We start from the raw sequence: 17456 nt of genomic DNA, 5'->3' as shown, positions 1-17456 counted from the left end.
CTTTGTTGCGTTAGGCATGCCTAGGTCAAACTCCCTCCACACATTCTGTGCATATCTGGGTTTTTCCTCCCCTCATTGCGTCATAGGTCGAAGGTTACCCTCCACACCCCTCCACACTCCACCACAAAAATGTGTGTAGGTGACGATTGTAAAATACATCTACTAATACAAATTATGAAATCTTTATTGCGAGTGATAGTAAGTCCTACTAAAATACTATGCAACGACTAAAACTGTCTTATTATTTATTCATGATGTTAAACGCAGATAGTTCACGGAAAATATATGCTTAGTCATTATATAGGCGTATTCGGTTTGAGCGACCCCCTTTTTAATTTTAATGTTTCAGTGGATACACATCTAATGTAAATTTACTAAGGCATGTGCTCAATAGAGATGGGGATAGGATCTCCAATACATTTTACCCCTGATAAAAAGACGAATGAGTTGCACAGTATCAAATCAGCTGTTGTTATATATTAAGTATTAAAAAAGAAATGTTTAAAAAGGTAAATTACCACAGCAAATGTGACAATGAAGTTAATGAATTTTCCATAAGCGTTGTTGTCCACTGTCAAATGTTGGACAGCATATGTGTAAAAGGGAATCATCCAGCGTTGTATTATTTTGTCAAACTTTTGGTATTTACATTGTTATCATCATCTAATGTCTCCTCAAAGCAAAGCTGGACATTTGTGTGCCCTTAGGCACAAGCAATGTAGAAAACAAGGTTACATCACTGCTCACAGCGTGCTAATGAATAGGATTTTATAACCTTGAGGTCCAATGCATATATAAATATGTTATCACATTTTACTTTTTCAAAACAAATTAACATCCATTTAAACTGCAGAGTTAATGTACTAACCTAGGTATACATTTGCTCAAGTAGTCCTAAGTACCCCGTGAAGGTATTCAAACTGTTGGTTAGTATTACATCCAGGTAATTGATATTTTGAGATTTACGTGTGATTCCTACACCAAGAACCAGCTGACGACTGCTCTAAGTAGGCCTCGAACACGCGACCCAGTGTGGAGAGCTATAGTGAGCCAGACGGTCAGACGCCTTAACCACTCTGACACCGCAGCCCCTTAAAGTATTGAAATATAACAAGAAAATACTATTTATACATTGCACTAAATGAACATCGCTAAGTTTTTTATTTTATAGAGTGTTATTTACATCGTGAGGTGATAGTATAAGACAAGGTGCTCCAACATGACGTTATCTTTCAAACACACACACACACGTATAAAGGGATTTTCTCTCTTTATATCATAAACTGATAGTATAAGACAAGGTGCTCTAATGTGGCTTCAAGTTTTAAAAACACATGCACACCAATATATAGGGATTGGTTCTCTTTACATCCTATTAACATGCCATGAACTAAATATGTTTATTTTTATTTTTAATGAATAAATGCCATAATTCTGTATTAAGAGAGTGCAAGACAATGTAATCATCCAAAGCTCTTTGTTCACAAGACCGAAAATGTATATTGTATTACAAATTTGGCACCTATATGTCTAAACATTTTCTTCGGTTGAGTAAGTATGAAGTAGAAAAGTTATGTATCACAACCAGTTAGTGTGTGACAAACAGATTGATAAAAAAAATAAACAAAAGTTATATATATATTCAATTTGTTCGTTTACTGTGGGCACACTACTCTTCGACATGTAACATTCCACATCCCCAACCTACATAAAATATGTATAAGTAGGGATAAGGAGACCGCCAGTCACAATAGGTCATATTTTTTCTGTTCTATCGTTGTACTGGGTCCCTATGCACTGTGGCTGTGTTAAATTCATTGAATATAACCGGACGTTTTTTAAATGAACGTCCACAAAAATACAACAAATACATTCAATCTAAACAAAAAGAGAAAGAGAAATGTATCTACTCGTACCATTAAAGACTAAAATTCAAATTTTCATTTTGTCTTGAACACTTTCCTTGGAATATAGGAGATACCTGATGTAACACAGGGACATGAGTATCAGCTACTGAATATGTATTTTTGGACTGATATGTAAGGAGTATTATTGGACGATTTGGGGGTTTAGATTAATACTCTGTAAAAACACCACCAATATTGATTGTATACATCCCTATTCATTTACATCAGGTTATGTCCAAACATTTATCCTATTAATAATGATCATGTTCCTGTGGAATTTCCTGTCAATACAGGCATCATAAAACTAATTATCTGATTTTCCTATGGAATATACATGTACATAGTATACCTGTCCATACATACTGTAACTACATTTAATTCCCAGGTCCCTGTGTAATATACCTGTCCATACATATTGTAATTACATTTAATTCCCATTTCCCCGTGAAATATACCTGTCCATACATATTGTATCTACATTTAATTCCCAGGTCCCTTTGAAACATACATTTGTAGCTGTCCATACATACTGTAACTACATTTAATTCCCAGGTCCCTGTGTAATATACCTGTCCATACATATTGTAACTACATTTAATTCACATTTCCCCGTGAAATATACCTGTCCATACATATTGTAACTACATTTAATTCCCAGGTCCCTGTGAAACATACATTTGTAGCTGTCCATACATACTGTAACTACATTTAATTCCCAGGTCCCTGTGAAACGTACATTTGTACCTGTCCATACATATTGTAACTACATTTAATTCCCAGGTCCCTGTAAAACATACATTTGTACCTGTCCATACATACTGTAACTACAGTTAATTCCCAGGTCCCTGTGAAACATACATTTGTACCTGTCCATACATACTGTAACTACATTTAATTCCCATGTCCCTGTGTAATATACTTGTCAATACATACATCGTATAACGTATGTCCATGTCACTGTGGAATGTAAATACAAATAATGTACCATACAAAGGTTCCCTGTGGAATATATCTGCCAATACATTCATAAACATTAATCTCCGTCACTGTCCTCGCTATCGGAACTCTGACACCATTCATCCTTTTCCTCTAGTACCTCCGCCGTATCAGAGAGGGGCGATTGGGGACCGGAAATGTCAGAAATCTGACGCTTAAAGTTATTCCGGAGTATCCCAGCCAGTCTCGATTTGGCATTACCGAGACGATTTGTTTTGGAGTCGTCTGTTTGTTTTTTTCTGTCATCGCTTTTTAAGTAAAACAATGCTCTGTAGTACTTCTTTGCTCGCTTGGCTGTCCTAAAATCTCCTTCGATTTTCAAAATGTCAATGAAACATACTGTCACTCGGCGTCTGAAATCTCCTGTAACGATAAATCACGCGTGATGTGTTCTCTACTGCCCTGTGCAAAATTAAACTAGGGACATTTTAACAAACACATGCCTCAAATAAACGTTGTCATGGAAGCAACATCTGACCTTATGGCAAAAATACTAGATTTTTCTTGCTAAAGTATATCACAGTTAAAGTAAAATGTACCACTGCACAAGTTCTAAACGCGAGAATTACAGTTTCAGAACTTAATTTTTGCCTTTCAGTATTTTCCTTTAGAGAAAAAAAAGAGATTTTTTTCGGTTAAGAGTTTCTTCCCTTTGCAAATATTCACCTTTCATTTTGATAATATGTATTTAAAACACATGTGTAGCAACACCATAACGTGTATAAGCGTAGGATAAAAAGAGTAATTAAGGTCGCGAATTGCACTCTTAAAGTTTTACTTATTTATTTGAATAAACATGTCTATGTACTCATATTTCGAATAGCTACAATTCTGAAAAAATGCACATCAGATATGTTTTGTATGGAATACGTCAGTAGGAAATAATTTGAACTCGCATTCCGTATTAGAGTGAATATAAATTATAAATCTTAACCTGTGTTAATCTTTATCTGGATTTCTCAACGTCGAAAAAAAGTCTCTAAACATGGTAGGTCCTTATTACATACTGAAACTTCAGTTAATATCAGGCCCCTGTGGAAGGGTCGAACACTTTGAAAAAGATGCGTGGTCTTTGGCGAGGGATGTATATATACGTACGTAGGTCCCCCATAAGGACCTGTTTGGTGTCCCCTTCGAGGTACTCTTTATACAACAACTGGTTCCATGGAAACACTGTGACGTCACGATGTAGTAGAGCTAGCTCCTAATTCAATCTATTCAACTTTGCTTTCTACAATAAAAATAGTGAACGTTGAATAGTGAAATATGTGATACTTGACAAATAGACCCATGACTGCAAAAGCATGACAAATCTATCTTCCTTTCCTATCCCCCATTATGATCTCAATAAAATGGTCCAAAAATGCCACCTGACCTTTCAAGTATTAAATGAAGATCATGTGCACCTATATTAGATGCAACGCTAATTGGGTGGTTGGTAGGCACGTTGGATAACGCACTTGCCTTTTACCAGGGCGGGTGGGGTTCGATTCTCCGATCGGACGTAAAAAGGTATGGGGGTCACCTGTCCGACCATATGAGTTTTCTCCGGATATTCCGGTTTCCTTCCACATTAAAACCACTCGCGCGCTAACATCCGGGTTAACAAGAGTGATTTATAAAAATTGTCATAAATTTGTTTCATAATTGTTGTAAAATGAATAAAGTTTATAAAAATGCAACGCTAAATTAGATATGTGTTTTTTTCAGATTTTGTTATAAATGAATTATTATCAGTATTTCGTTAATTTCGTGGTAATAGATGACTGTTTTTGTTAAAATTATAAGTAAGCTCAATGCCTGTGTAAAATGTCGCTTCAATCACATAAAAAGGTTACCTGGAACATGTGCTTTGTCCTACTCGTAAATTCTGGCTGTTCAAACACAAAAAGTATGAGCTCTTCTATGAATCGTTCAGTTGACTTCCGAATGGTAAGCAGTGCCTTGGAAGTACAGCGGTCCATACCCCTGAAAATAAAGTAACGCGTATACACTTACAGTAATTAGGGCTGCAACGATATATCGTATTGTATCGTATCGTATCGCGATACTTTCTTGTGTATCGTATCGAGTTGTTTTGTTTGCATGTATCGAGATACACTAACTATTAATCGATTTTTATTAAACTCTAAAATGTGTAATTATATTTATTGAATCCTTCAGTTAAGATGCAGTTACACCCAAAAGTACTAGAAATTATACAAAAAAATATTTCAATAGCATTTACTATCAAAATCTATGACAAAACTCGATAAAATTGCACTCAGTCATTATAAAGTTGAGATATTAAGCAGATATTTGTATCGTGATACGTATCGTATCGTAGGCATCGTACCGCGATACGTACCGTATCGTGAGGTATGTTTACCGTTGCAGCTCTAACATTAATGTGTCATAAGTCTTTCCTGTTATTTGATTTTTCCATTGGAATATATATTAATAAACGTAGTTTCAATAACGAATTCAATTCAATTCAGTATTGAATGAATTTGAAATTTTCTATTTGCGTTTTTTTATTTATCGTTGATTACGAATAAAACAAATGATTCTAAATCCCTAAAGTGACCGGGAATAACCCTTTAACGCCCCTAGTTCTTAATCGTATGAACTCTTAAGTTATCCACCTATAAGCTATCAAAACGGGATGACAAACGATATCCTGAACATGTATTGATAACAGGTGAATTAACATAGTATCTAATGGGAATGTTCGCCAATTCAAGGCTCAGTTTCCCTGCGTTTAACCAATCAAAGCTTAACCTCACCTAATTCGGAAAGCTGTATCTAAAGCAAAACTTTAACTAGAAGTGGTTATCGCTGTATCTAACCTGTGCTATTCAAACGTTTGTCTGTGCTGATGATATTATATTGTAGCAGAAGGGAAAATCAGCAAATCAATTTGACTGACAGGAAAATAATTTGTTTGTTTGTTTATTTTGGGCTTAACATCCTAGCAACAGCCTTAAGCTTGGTCATATGAGGACGGGTGCCTAGGAAGACGCAATCTAAAAGAGAAAGTAGAAAGAAAACGAACTTGGACAGGAAACAGCAAAACAGTATCGAAATAGTTATTGAAAACCTAACATCGATACACTCCAAACTGTATTAACTCACAATCATCATCCACTTAACCTGTATAAACTTACCATGAACTCCGTACTTGGTCTAATCACCAAACATTTCGCAGTATACTCACCATGGAGTCAAACCTTTGGTAACTCACAATGATGTACACTTCCACATTCATCAGACACTCTGGTCTTTTTCGTCTCACACATTCGCCATATATTGCCCCGGTCACATTTTCACAGATCGGACGCCGGATTAGCCACGGATACGATCCGCATCATTCGTGGCAATATGTAGTGGCATGTAGCTGTCCTCTTTGTCTCTTGAGTCAGTCGTAGTAGTACTTGTATACATCCCTGACAATTTTTGAACATGTTCAAAAATTCACCACGGAGTTTCGTAGTAGAACGTAGTAATCCGTTGTAGTCCGTAATATACCGTAATTATCCGTAGTACATCCCCGGCCTCAAGTCGCAAAAGATCGATCCGGTTAGTTACGATGAACTACGTACTAGTACGAACCGTAATCAAAATGAAAATTAATTTGTGGAGTGAACACGCGAGCTCGGGAGTTTGTATACGGGTTGCTTGCCGTGGCAAGTCCATTACGCTCCGTGCGAGTTCGTAATAATCCGTGCCAGACCGTTCTAATTCGTGCTAACCCGTACTAAAATCATAGCGAACTGTTGTTAATCCGCAGTACATACGCCGTGACACGTGTCATTCCGTACTAAACCGTACCGAACCGTAGCAATCCGTATCATTCCCCGTTGTCAACTAGCTATAGCCCATATCCGTAGTAAAACCGTGGTGCATCCGTAGCGGACCACGGATGTAAACTATTCCGGGGTCATCCGTGAGTTTCCATCCGTAGTGGATTCGGCGAGACCATATGTGATTGTGTGACCGGGGCATTATACTCCGAACTTTGTCCACTTACCACAAAATCTGAATTTTATCAAATCGTCATACACTCAGAACATTCGCTTAACACTCGGAACTACGTCTACGCATCCATTTGGAACACTTCTACCGATTTACTTCTCTACAGAAGCTCGAATACTGTATATACTAACCATATACACTGTGTCAGTTCACCATGCACTCCGCGCTGTGTAAGCACACCATACAGAATACCATACTTCAACATCAGCTCACATACACCCCAAACTGTATCAACTTACCATACACTGCACGCTGTATCATCTCACCTTCACTACACACTGTATCAACTCACCATACATAAACTACACACTGTATCAACGCAGCATACAATCATGACTGTATTAATTCACCATACACTGCATACTGTAACAACTCATCAAATACTACACACTGTATCATCTCCCCATACATTACACACTGTTTCAACTCATCATACACTACACAATGTATAATCTCACCAAACACTACACACTGCATTAACTCACCATACACTACACACTGCATCAACTCATCATACACTACACACTGTATCATCTCACCATAAACTACACACTGCATCATGTTTCCATACACTACACACTGTTTCAACTCATCATACACTGCATACTGTATCAATTCATCAAATACTACACAAAGTGTTAACTCACTATACACGAAACACTGTATCAACGCACCATACACTACGAACTTTATCAACTCATCAAATACTACACACTGTATCATCTCACATTACACTGCATGCTGTATCATCTCACCTTTCACTACACACTGTATCAACTCACCATACACTGTATGCTGTATCATCTCACCATACACTACACACTGTATAAACTCACCATATACTGCATGCTGTATCATCTCACCATACACTACACACTGTATCAACTCACCATACACTACACACTGTATCAACTCACAATACACTCCATGCTGTATCATCTTACCTTTCACTACACACTGTATCAACTCACCATACACTGTATGCTGTATCATCTCACTATACACTACACATTGTATCAACTCACCATACACTGCATGCTGTATCATCTCACCCTACACTACACACTATATCATCTCACCATACACTACACACTGTGTCATCTCACCATACACTACACATTGTATCAACTCACCATACACTGCATGCTGTATCCTCTCACCCTACACTACACACTATATCATCTCACCATACACTACACACTGTGTCAGCTCACCATACACTACACACTGTATCAACTCATCAAATACTACACACTGATAAATTCACCATACACTATACACTGATTAACTCATCAACTACTAAACACTGTATCAGCTCACCATACATTAAACACTGATCAACTCACCAAACACCAAAAACACTGTATTAACTCTCCATACATTACACACTGTATCAACTCACCATACACTACACAATGTATCATCTCACCATACACTACACACTGTATCATCTCACAATACATTAAAACATGATTCAACTCATCATACACTACACAATGTATTAACTCACCATACACTACACACTGCATCATCTCACCATACACTACACACTGTATTAACTCACCATACACTACACACTGTATCAACTCACCATACACTAAACACTGTATTGACTAACCATACACTACACACTGGATCAACTCACCATACACCCTACACACTGTGTCATCTCACCATACACTACACATTGTATCAACTCACCATACACTGCATGCTGTATCCTCTCACCCTACACTACACACTATATCATCTCCCCATACACTACACACTGTGTCATCTCACCATACACTACACACTGTATCAACTCACCATACACTACACACTGTATCATCTCACCATACACTACACACTGTATCAACTCATCAAATACTACACACTGATCAATTCACCATACACTATACACTGATTAACTCATCAACTACTAAACACTGTATCAGCTCACCATACATTAAACACTGATCAACTCACCAAACACCAAAAACACTGTATTAACTCTCCATACATTACACACTGTATCAACTCACCATACACTACACACGGTATTGACTCACCATACACTACACACTGTATCATCTCACCATACATTACGAACTGTAACATCTCACTCACCATAAACTACACACGGTATTGACTCACCATACACGACACACTGTATCATCTCACGATACACTACACAAGGTATCAACTAACCATAAGCTACACACTTTATCTTCTCATCATACACTACACATCATACACTACACACTGTATCATCTCCCCATACACTACACACTGTATCATCTCACCATACATTACGAACTGTAACATCTCACCATACACTACACACTGTATCAACTCACCATACACTACACACTGTATCAACTCACCATACACTACACACTGTATCATCTCACCATACACTACACAAGGTATCAACTCACCATAAGCTACACACTTTATCTTCTCATCATACACTACACACTTTATTTACTCACCATACACTACACACTGTATCAACTCACCATACACTACGAACTGTATCAACTCACCATACACTTCACATAGTGTGAACTCACCATACACTACACACTGGTTCAACTCATCATACACTACACACTGTATCATCTCACCATACACTACACGCTGTATCAACTCACCATACACTACGAACTGTATCAACTCACCATACACTTCACATAGTGTGAACTCACCATACACTACACACTGGTTCAACTCATCATACCCTACACACTGTATCATCTCACCATACACTACACAATGTATCAACTCACCATAAGCTACACACTTTATCTTCTCATCATACACTACACACTTTATTTACTCACCATACACTACACACTGTATCAACTCACCATACACTATACAGTGTATCAACTCACCATACACTACACACTGTATCAACTAACCATACACCACACACTATATCAACTCACCAAACACTACACACTGTATCAACTCACCATACACTACACATTTTATCAACTAACCATACCCCACACACTGTATCAGCTAACCATACACTACACATTGTAACAACTAACCATACACTACACACTGTATCAACTCACCATACACTATACAGTGTATCAACTCACCATACACTACACACTGTATCAACTCACCATACACTACACACAGTATTAACACACCATACACTACATACTGTCTCCTCTCAACATACACTACACAATGTATCATCTCACCATACACTACACAAGGTATCAAATCACCATAAGCTACACACTTTATCTTCTCATCATACACTACACACTTTATTTACTCACCATACACTACACACTGTATCAACTCCCCATACACTACACACTGTATTAACACACCATACACTACATACTGTCTCCTCTCAACATACACTACACAATGTATCATCTCACCATACACTACACACTGGATCAACTCACCATACACTACACACTGTATCATATCACCATACACTACCCACTTTATCGTCTCACCATACACTACACACTGTATTAACACACCACACACTACATACTGTATCGTCTCAACATACACTACACAATGTATCATCTCACCATACACTACACACTGTATTAACTCACCATACACTACACACTGTATCAACTCACCATACACTATACAGTGTATCAACTCACCATACACTACACACTGTATTAACACACCATACACTACATACTGTCTCCTCTCAACATACACTACACAATGTATCATCTCACCATACACTACACAAGGTATCAAATCACCATAAGCTACACACTTTATCTTCTCATCATACACTACACACTTTATTTACTCACAATACACTACACACTGTATCAACTCACCATACACTACACACTGCATCAACTAACCATACACTATACACTGTATCAACTCAACATACACTACAAACTGGATCATCTCACCTACACTATACACTACACACTGTATCATCTCACCATACACTACACAATGTATCATCTCCCCATACACTACACACTGTATCAACTCACCATACACTATACAGTGTATCAACTCACCATACACTACACACTGTATCATCTCACCATACACTACACATTTTATCAACTAACCATACCCCACACACTGTATCAGCTAACCATACACTACACATTGTAACAACTAACCATACACTACACCCTGTATCAACTAACCATACACCCCACACTGTATCAACTAACCATACACTGCATACTGTATCAACTAACCATACACTACACCCTGTATCAACTAACCATACACCCCACACTGTATCAACTAACCATACACTGCATACTGTATCAACTAACCATACACTAAACACTGTATCATATCACCATACACTACCCACTTTATCGTCTCACCATACACTACACACTGTATTAACTCACCATACGCTACACACTGTATCAACTAGCCATACACTACACACTGTATCAACTCAACATACACTACACACAGGATCATCTCACCTACACTACACACTGTATCAAATAACCATACACTACACACTGTATCATCTCACCAACACTACACACTGTATCAACTCAACATACACTACAAACTGGATCATTTCACCTACACTACACACTGTATCAACTAACCATACGCTACACACTGTATCAACTAGCCATACACTACACACTGTATCAACTTACCATACACTACACACTGTATCAAATAACCATACACCACACACTGTATCATCTAACCATACACCACACACTGTATCATCTAACCATACACCACACACTGTATCAACTAACCATACACCACACATTGTATCAACTCACGATACACTACACTGTATCAACTAACCATACACCACACACTGTATCATCTAACCATACACCACACACTGTATCATCTAACCATACACCACACACTGTATCAACTAACCATACACTACACATTGTATCAACTAACCATACACTACACAGTGTATCAACAAACCATACACTACGTACTGTATCAACTTATCATTCACTACACATTGTATCAACTCATCAAATATTCCACACTGCATTAACTCACCATACACTACACACTCTATCATATCACCATACACTACCCACTTTATCGTCTCACCATACACTACACACTGTATCAACTTACCATACACTACACACTGTATCAAATAACCATACACCACACCCTGTATCAACTAACCATACACCCCACACTGTATCAACTAACCATACACCACACACTGTATCATCTAACCATACACCACACACTGTATCAACTAACCATACACCACACACTATACTGTATCATCTCACCATACACTACTCACGGTATCACCTCACCATACACTACACACTGGATCAATTCACCATACACTACACACTGTATCATCTCATCATACACTATACACTGTATCAACTCAAAAAACACTACAAACTGGATCTTCTCACCTACACTACACACTGTATCAACTAACCATCCACTGCATACTGTATCAACTAACCATACACTACACCCTGTATCAACTAACCATACACTACACAGTGTATCAACTAACCATACACTACACCCTGTATCAACTAACCATACACCCCACACTGTATCAACTAACCATACACTACACACTGTATCAACTCACCATACACTACACACTGCATCAACTAACCATACACTATACACTGTATCAACTCAAAAAACACTACAAACTGGATCATCTCACCTACACTACACACTGTATCAACTAACCATACACTACACACTGTATCAACTCACCATACACTACACACTGTATCAACTAACCATACACTACACACTGTGTCTACTGACCATACACTACACATTGTATCAACTCACCAAACACTACACACTGTATCATCTCACCTAACACTATACACTGTATCAACTCACCATACACTACACACTGTATCAACTAACCATACACTACACACTGTATCAACTCACCATACACTACACACTGTATCAACTCACCATACACTACACACTGTATCAACTCACCATACACTACACACTGTATCAACTCACCATACACTACACACTGTATCAACTCACCATACACTACACACTGTATCAACTCACCATACACTACACACTGTATCAACTCACCATACACTACACACTGTATCAACTCACCATACACTACACACTGTATCAACTCACCATACACTACACACTGTATCAACTCACCATACACTACACACTGTATCAACTCACCATACACTACACACTGTATCAACTCACCATACACTACACACTGTATCAACTCACCATACACTACACACTGTATCAACTCACCATACACTACACACTGTATCAACTCACCATACACTACACACTGTATCATCTCACCATACACTACACACTGTATCAACTCACCATACACTACACACTGTATCAACTCACCATACACTACACACTGTATCAACTCACCATACACTACACACTGTATCAACTCACCATACACTACACACTGTATCAACTCACCATACACTACACACTGTATCAACTCACCATACACTACACACTGTATCAACTCACCATACACTACACACTGTATCAACTCACCATACACTACACACTGTATCAACTCACCATACACTACACACTGTATCAACTCACCATACACTACACACTGTATCAACTCACCATACACTACACACTGTATCAACTCACCATACACTACACACTGTATCAACTCACCATACACTACACACTGTATCAACTAACCATACACTGCATACTGTATCAACTAACCATACACTACACACTGTATCAACTCAACATACACTACACACTGTATCATCTCACCATACACTACACACTGTATCAACTCACCATGCACTACACACTGTATCAAGTAGACAGCTCTCTTCTATCAGAAGGAGTCCACGTATTCATACAGATACAGATACAGAACTCATCATACCCTACACACTGTATCAACTCACCAAACAATCCGGACTGTATCAACTCACCATACACTACACACTGTATCATCTCACCATACACTACACACTGGATCAATTCACCATACACTACACACTGTATCAACTCACCATACACTACACACTGTATCAACTCACCATACACTACACACTGTATCAACTAACCATACACTACACACTGTATCAACTAACCATACACTACACACTGTATCAACTAACCCTACACTACACACTGTATCAACTAACCATACACTACACACTGTATCAACTCACCATACACTACACACTGTATCAACTCACCATACACTACACACTGTATCAACTCACCATACACTACACACTGTATCAACTCACCATACACTACACACTGTATCAACTCACCATACACTACACACTGTATCAACTCACCATACACTACACACTGTATCAACTCACCATACACTACACACTGTATCAACTCACCATACACTACACACTGTATCAACTCACCATACACTACACACTGTATCAACTCACCATACACTACACACTGTATCAACTCACCATACACTACACACTGTATCAACTCACCATACACTACACACTGTATCAACTCACCATACACTACACACTGTATCAACTCACCATACACTACACACTGTATCAACTCACCATACACTACACACTGTATCAACTCACCATACACTACACACTGTATCAACTCACCATACACTACACACTGTATCAACTCACCATACACTACACACTGTATCAACTCACCATACACTACACACTGTATCAACTCACCATACACTACACACTGTATCAACTCACCATACACTACACACTGTATCAACTCACCATACACTACACACTGTATCAACTCACCATACACTACACACTGTATCAACTCACCATACACTACACACTGTATCAACTCACCATACACTACACACTGTATCAACTCACCATACACTACACACTGTATCAACTCACCATACACTACACACTGTATCAACTCACCATACACTACACACTGTATCAACTCACCATACACTACACACTGTATCAACTCACCATACACTACACACTGTATCAACTCACCATACACTACACACTGTATCAACTCACCATACACTACACACTGTATCAACTCACCATACACTACACACTGTATCAACTCACCATACACTACACACTGTATCAACTCACCATACACTACACACTGTATCAACTCACCATACACTACACACTGTATCATCTCACCATACACTACACACTGTATCAACTCACCATACACTACACACTGTATCAACTCACCATACACTACACACTGTATCAACTCACCATACACTACACACTGTATCAACTCACCATACACTACACACTGTATCAACTCACCATACACTACACACTGTATCAACTCACCATACACTACACACTGTATCAACTCACCATACACTACACACTGTATCAACTCACCATACACTACACACTGTATCAACTCACCATACACTACACACTGTATCAACTCACCATACACTACACACTGTATCAACTCACCATACACTACACACTGTATCAACTCACCATACACTACACACTGTATCAACTCACCATACACTACACACTGTATCAACTCACCATACACTACACACTGTATCAACTCACCATACACTACACACTGTATCAACTCACCATACACTACACACTGTATCAACTCACCATACACTACACACTGTATCAACTCACCATACACTACACACTGTATCAACTAACCCTACACTACACACTGTATCAACTAACCATACACTACACACTGTATCAACTAACCATACACTACACACTGTATCAACTCAACATACACTACACACTGGATCATCTCACCTACACTACACACTGTATCAACTAACCATACCCTACACATTGTATCAACTAACCATACACTACACACTGTATCAACTTACCATACACTACACACTGTATCAACTCACCAAACACTACACACTTTATCAACTCACCATACACTACGTACTGTATCAACTCACCATTCATTACACAATGTATCAACTCATCAAATATTACACACTGTATTAACTCGCCGTACACTACACACTGTATACACTCACCATACACTACACATAGTATCAACTCACCATACACTACGTACTTTATCAACTCACCATACACTACAAATTGTATCAACTCACCATACACTACGTACTTTATCAACCCACCATACACAACGTACTTTATCAACCCACCATACACTACACACTGTATCAACTCACCATACACTACACACTGTATCATCTCACCATACACTACACCCTGGATCAATTCACCATACACTACACACTGTATCAACTCACCATGCACTACACACTGTAGCAAGTAGACAGCTATCTTCTATCAGAAGGAGTCCACGTATTTATACAGATACAGATACAGAACTCACCATACCCTACACACTGTATCAACTCACCAAACAATCCGGACTGTATCAACTCACCATACACTACACACTGTATCATCTCACCATACACTACACACTGGATCAATTCACCATACACTACACACTGTATCAACCCACCATACACTACACACTGTATCAACTCAACATACACTACACACTGGATCATCTCACCTACACTACACACTGTATCAACTAACCATACACTACGCACTGTATCAACTAACCATACACTACACACTGTATTAACTAACCATACACTACACATTGTATCAACTCACGATACACTACACACTGTATCATCTCACCTACACTGTACACTGTATCAACTAACCATACACTACGTACTTTATCAACTCACCATACACTACGTACTTTATCAACCCACCATACACTCGTGATCGGAGACCACACACAACATACACTGCGAACCTAGAAGGATTGCCCACAGTAGTTTTCTATATTCTCTTCCAAACGGATTTGTTTCGAAAAGAAAATGTATTTCAGATAGCTCAACCTACTTATATTAGTAACGAAGAGAATCGGCACTAATTTGTAATGCAGTTCATTTGGAGCTGTATGAACACACCATACACCGGATTTGTTTTCTACCTATAACTCACCGTACTTTCCGAGTGGTGCCCTTAACTAGTTGTGCCTGAAAAAAGTCCGAAGTTGTTCTTTAAATTTTGGCGGAATTTCATTCGACGTGGTATGTCGTTGTAAATGACGTCACAATAACAATAAACATTCTCATTTCCTGGTTTATGCTCCTGTTTTCGTCTGCTTTATTGTTAGATATTCACTCCACATTGACGACATAAATTGGACTACGAGAGACAATCGGAAGCCAGCCAGCCAGCCCATATCCTGCCTGACTTCATAGTGCAAAGGTCAACACTAGCGGTCGCAAGATTTTATCATATAACTCTTACTTGTATATTGCCAATTCAAGCAAAACAGGTTAGTAGGTGTATGTGGATATATATAGAGCAATAAGTACCCTAGGTAGGATTATAGGACTGGTCATCTCCAAACATCGGACAGTCTATTGTAGCTGATTCAGCTATAATTATCCTCGGTCATAGCAGTATAATGATCTAGCGATATAGTACTACGGATTTAACCTAAGACACTAACGCGGGAGGGGTCAAACTTTGTCCCTAGGTCGAGTGTGGG

General features: G+C 38.4%; 1 long non-coding RNA gene across 1 annotated transcript; it reads right to left on the bottom strand.

Moving 5' to 3' along the window:
* Positions 1-239: 239 nt before the first annotated feature.
* Positions 240-17108, bottom strand: LOC110459137. Its single transcript, XR_002463864.1, has 4 exons — positions 16901-17108; positions 4742-4871; positions 4002-4134; positions 240-3266 (listed from the first exon to the last, which is right to left on the bottom strand). It is a non-coding gene; the product is annotated as an uncharacterized LOC110459137 (long non-coding RNA).
* Between the last annotated feature and the right edge of the window lie 348 nt (positions 17109-17456).

This window comes from Mizuhopecten yessoensis, unplaced genomic scaffold (assembly GCF_002113885.1).
Source record: "Mizuhopecten yessoensis strain PY_sf001 unplaced genomic scaffold, ASM211388v2 scaffold9977, whole genome shotgun sequence".
NCBI classification, from domain to species: domain Eukaryota; kingdom Metazoa; phylum Mollusca; class Bivalvia; order Pectinida; family Pectinidae; genus Mizuhopecten; species Mizuhopecten yessoensis.
Note: the sequence above shows the minus strand (reverse complement) of the source record. Positions and strands in the feature narration are given on the sequence as shown.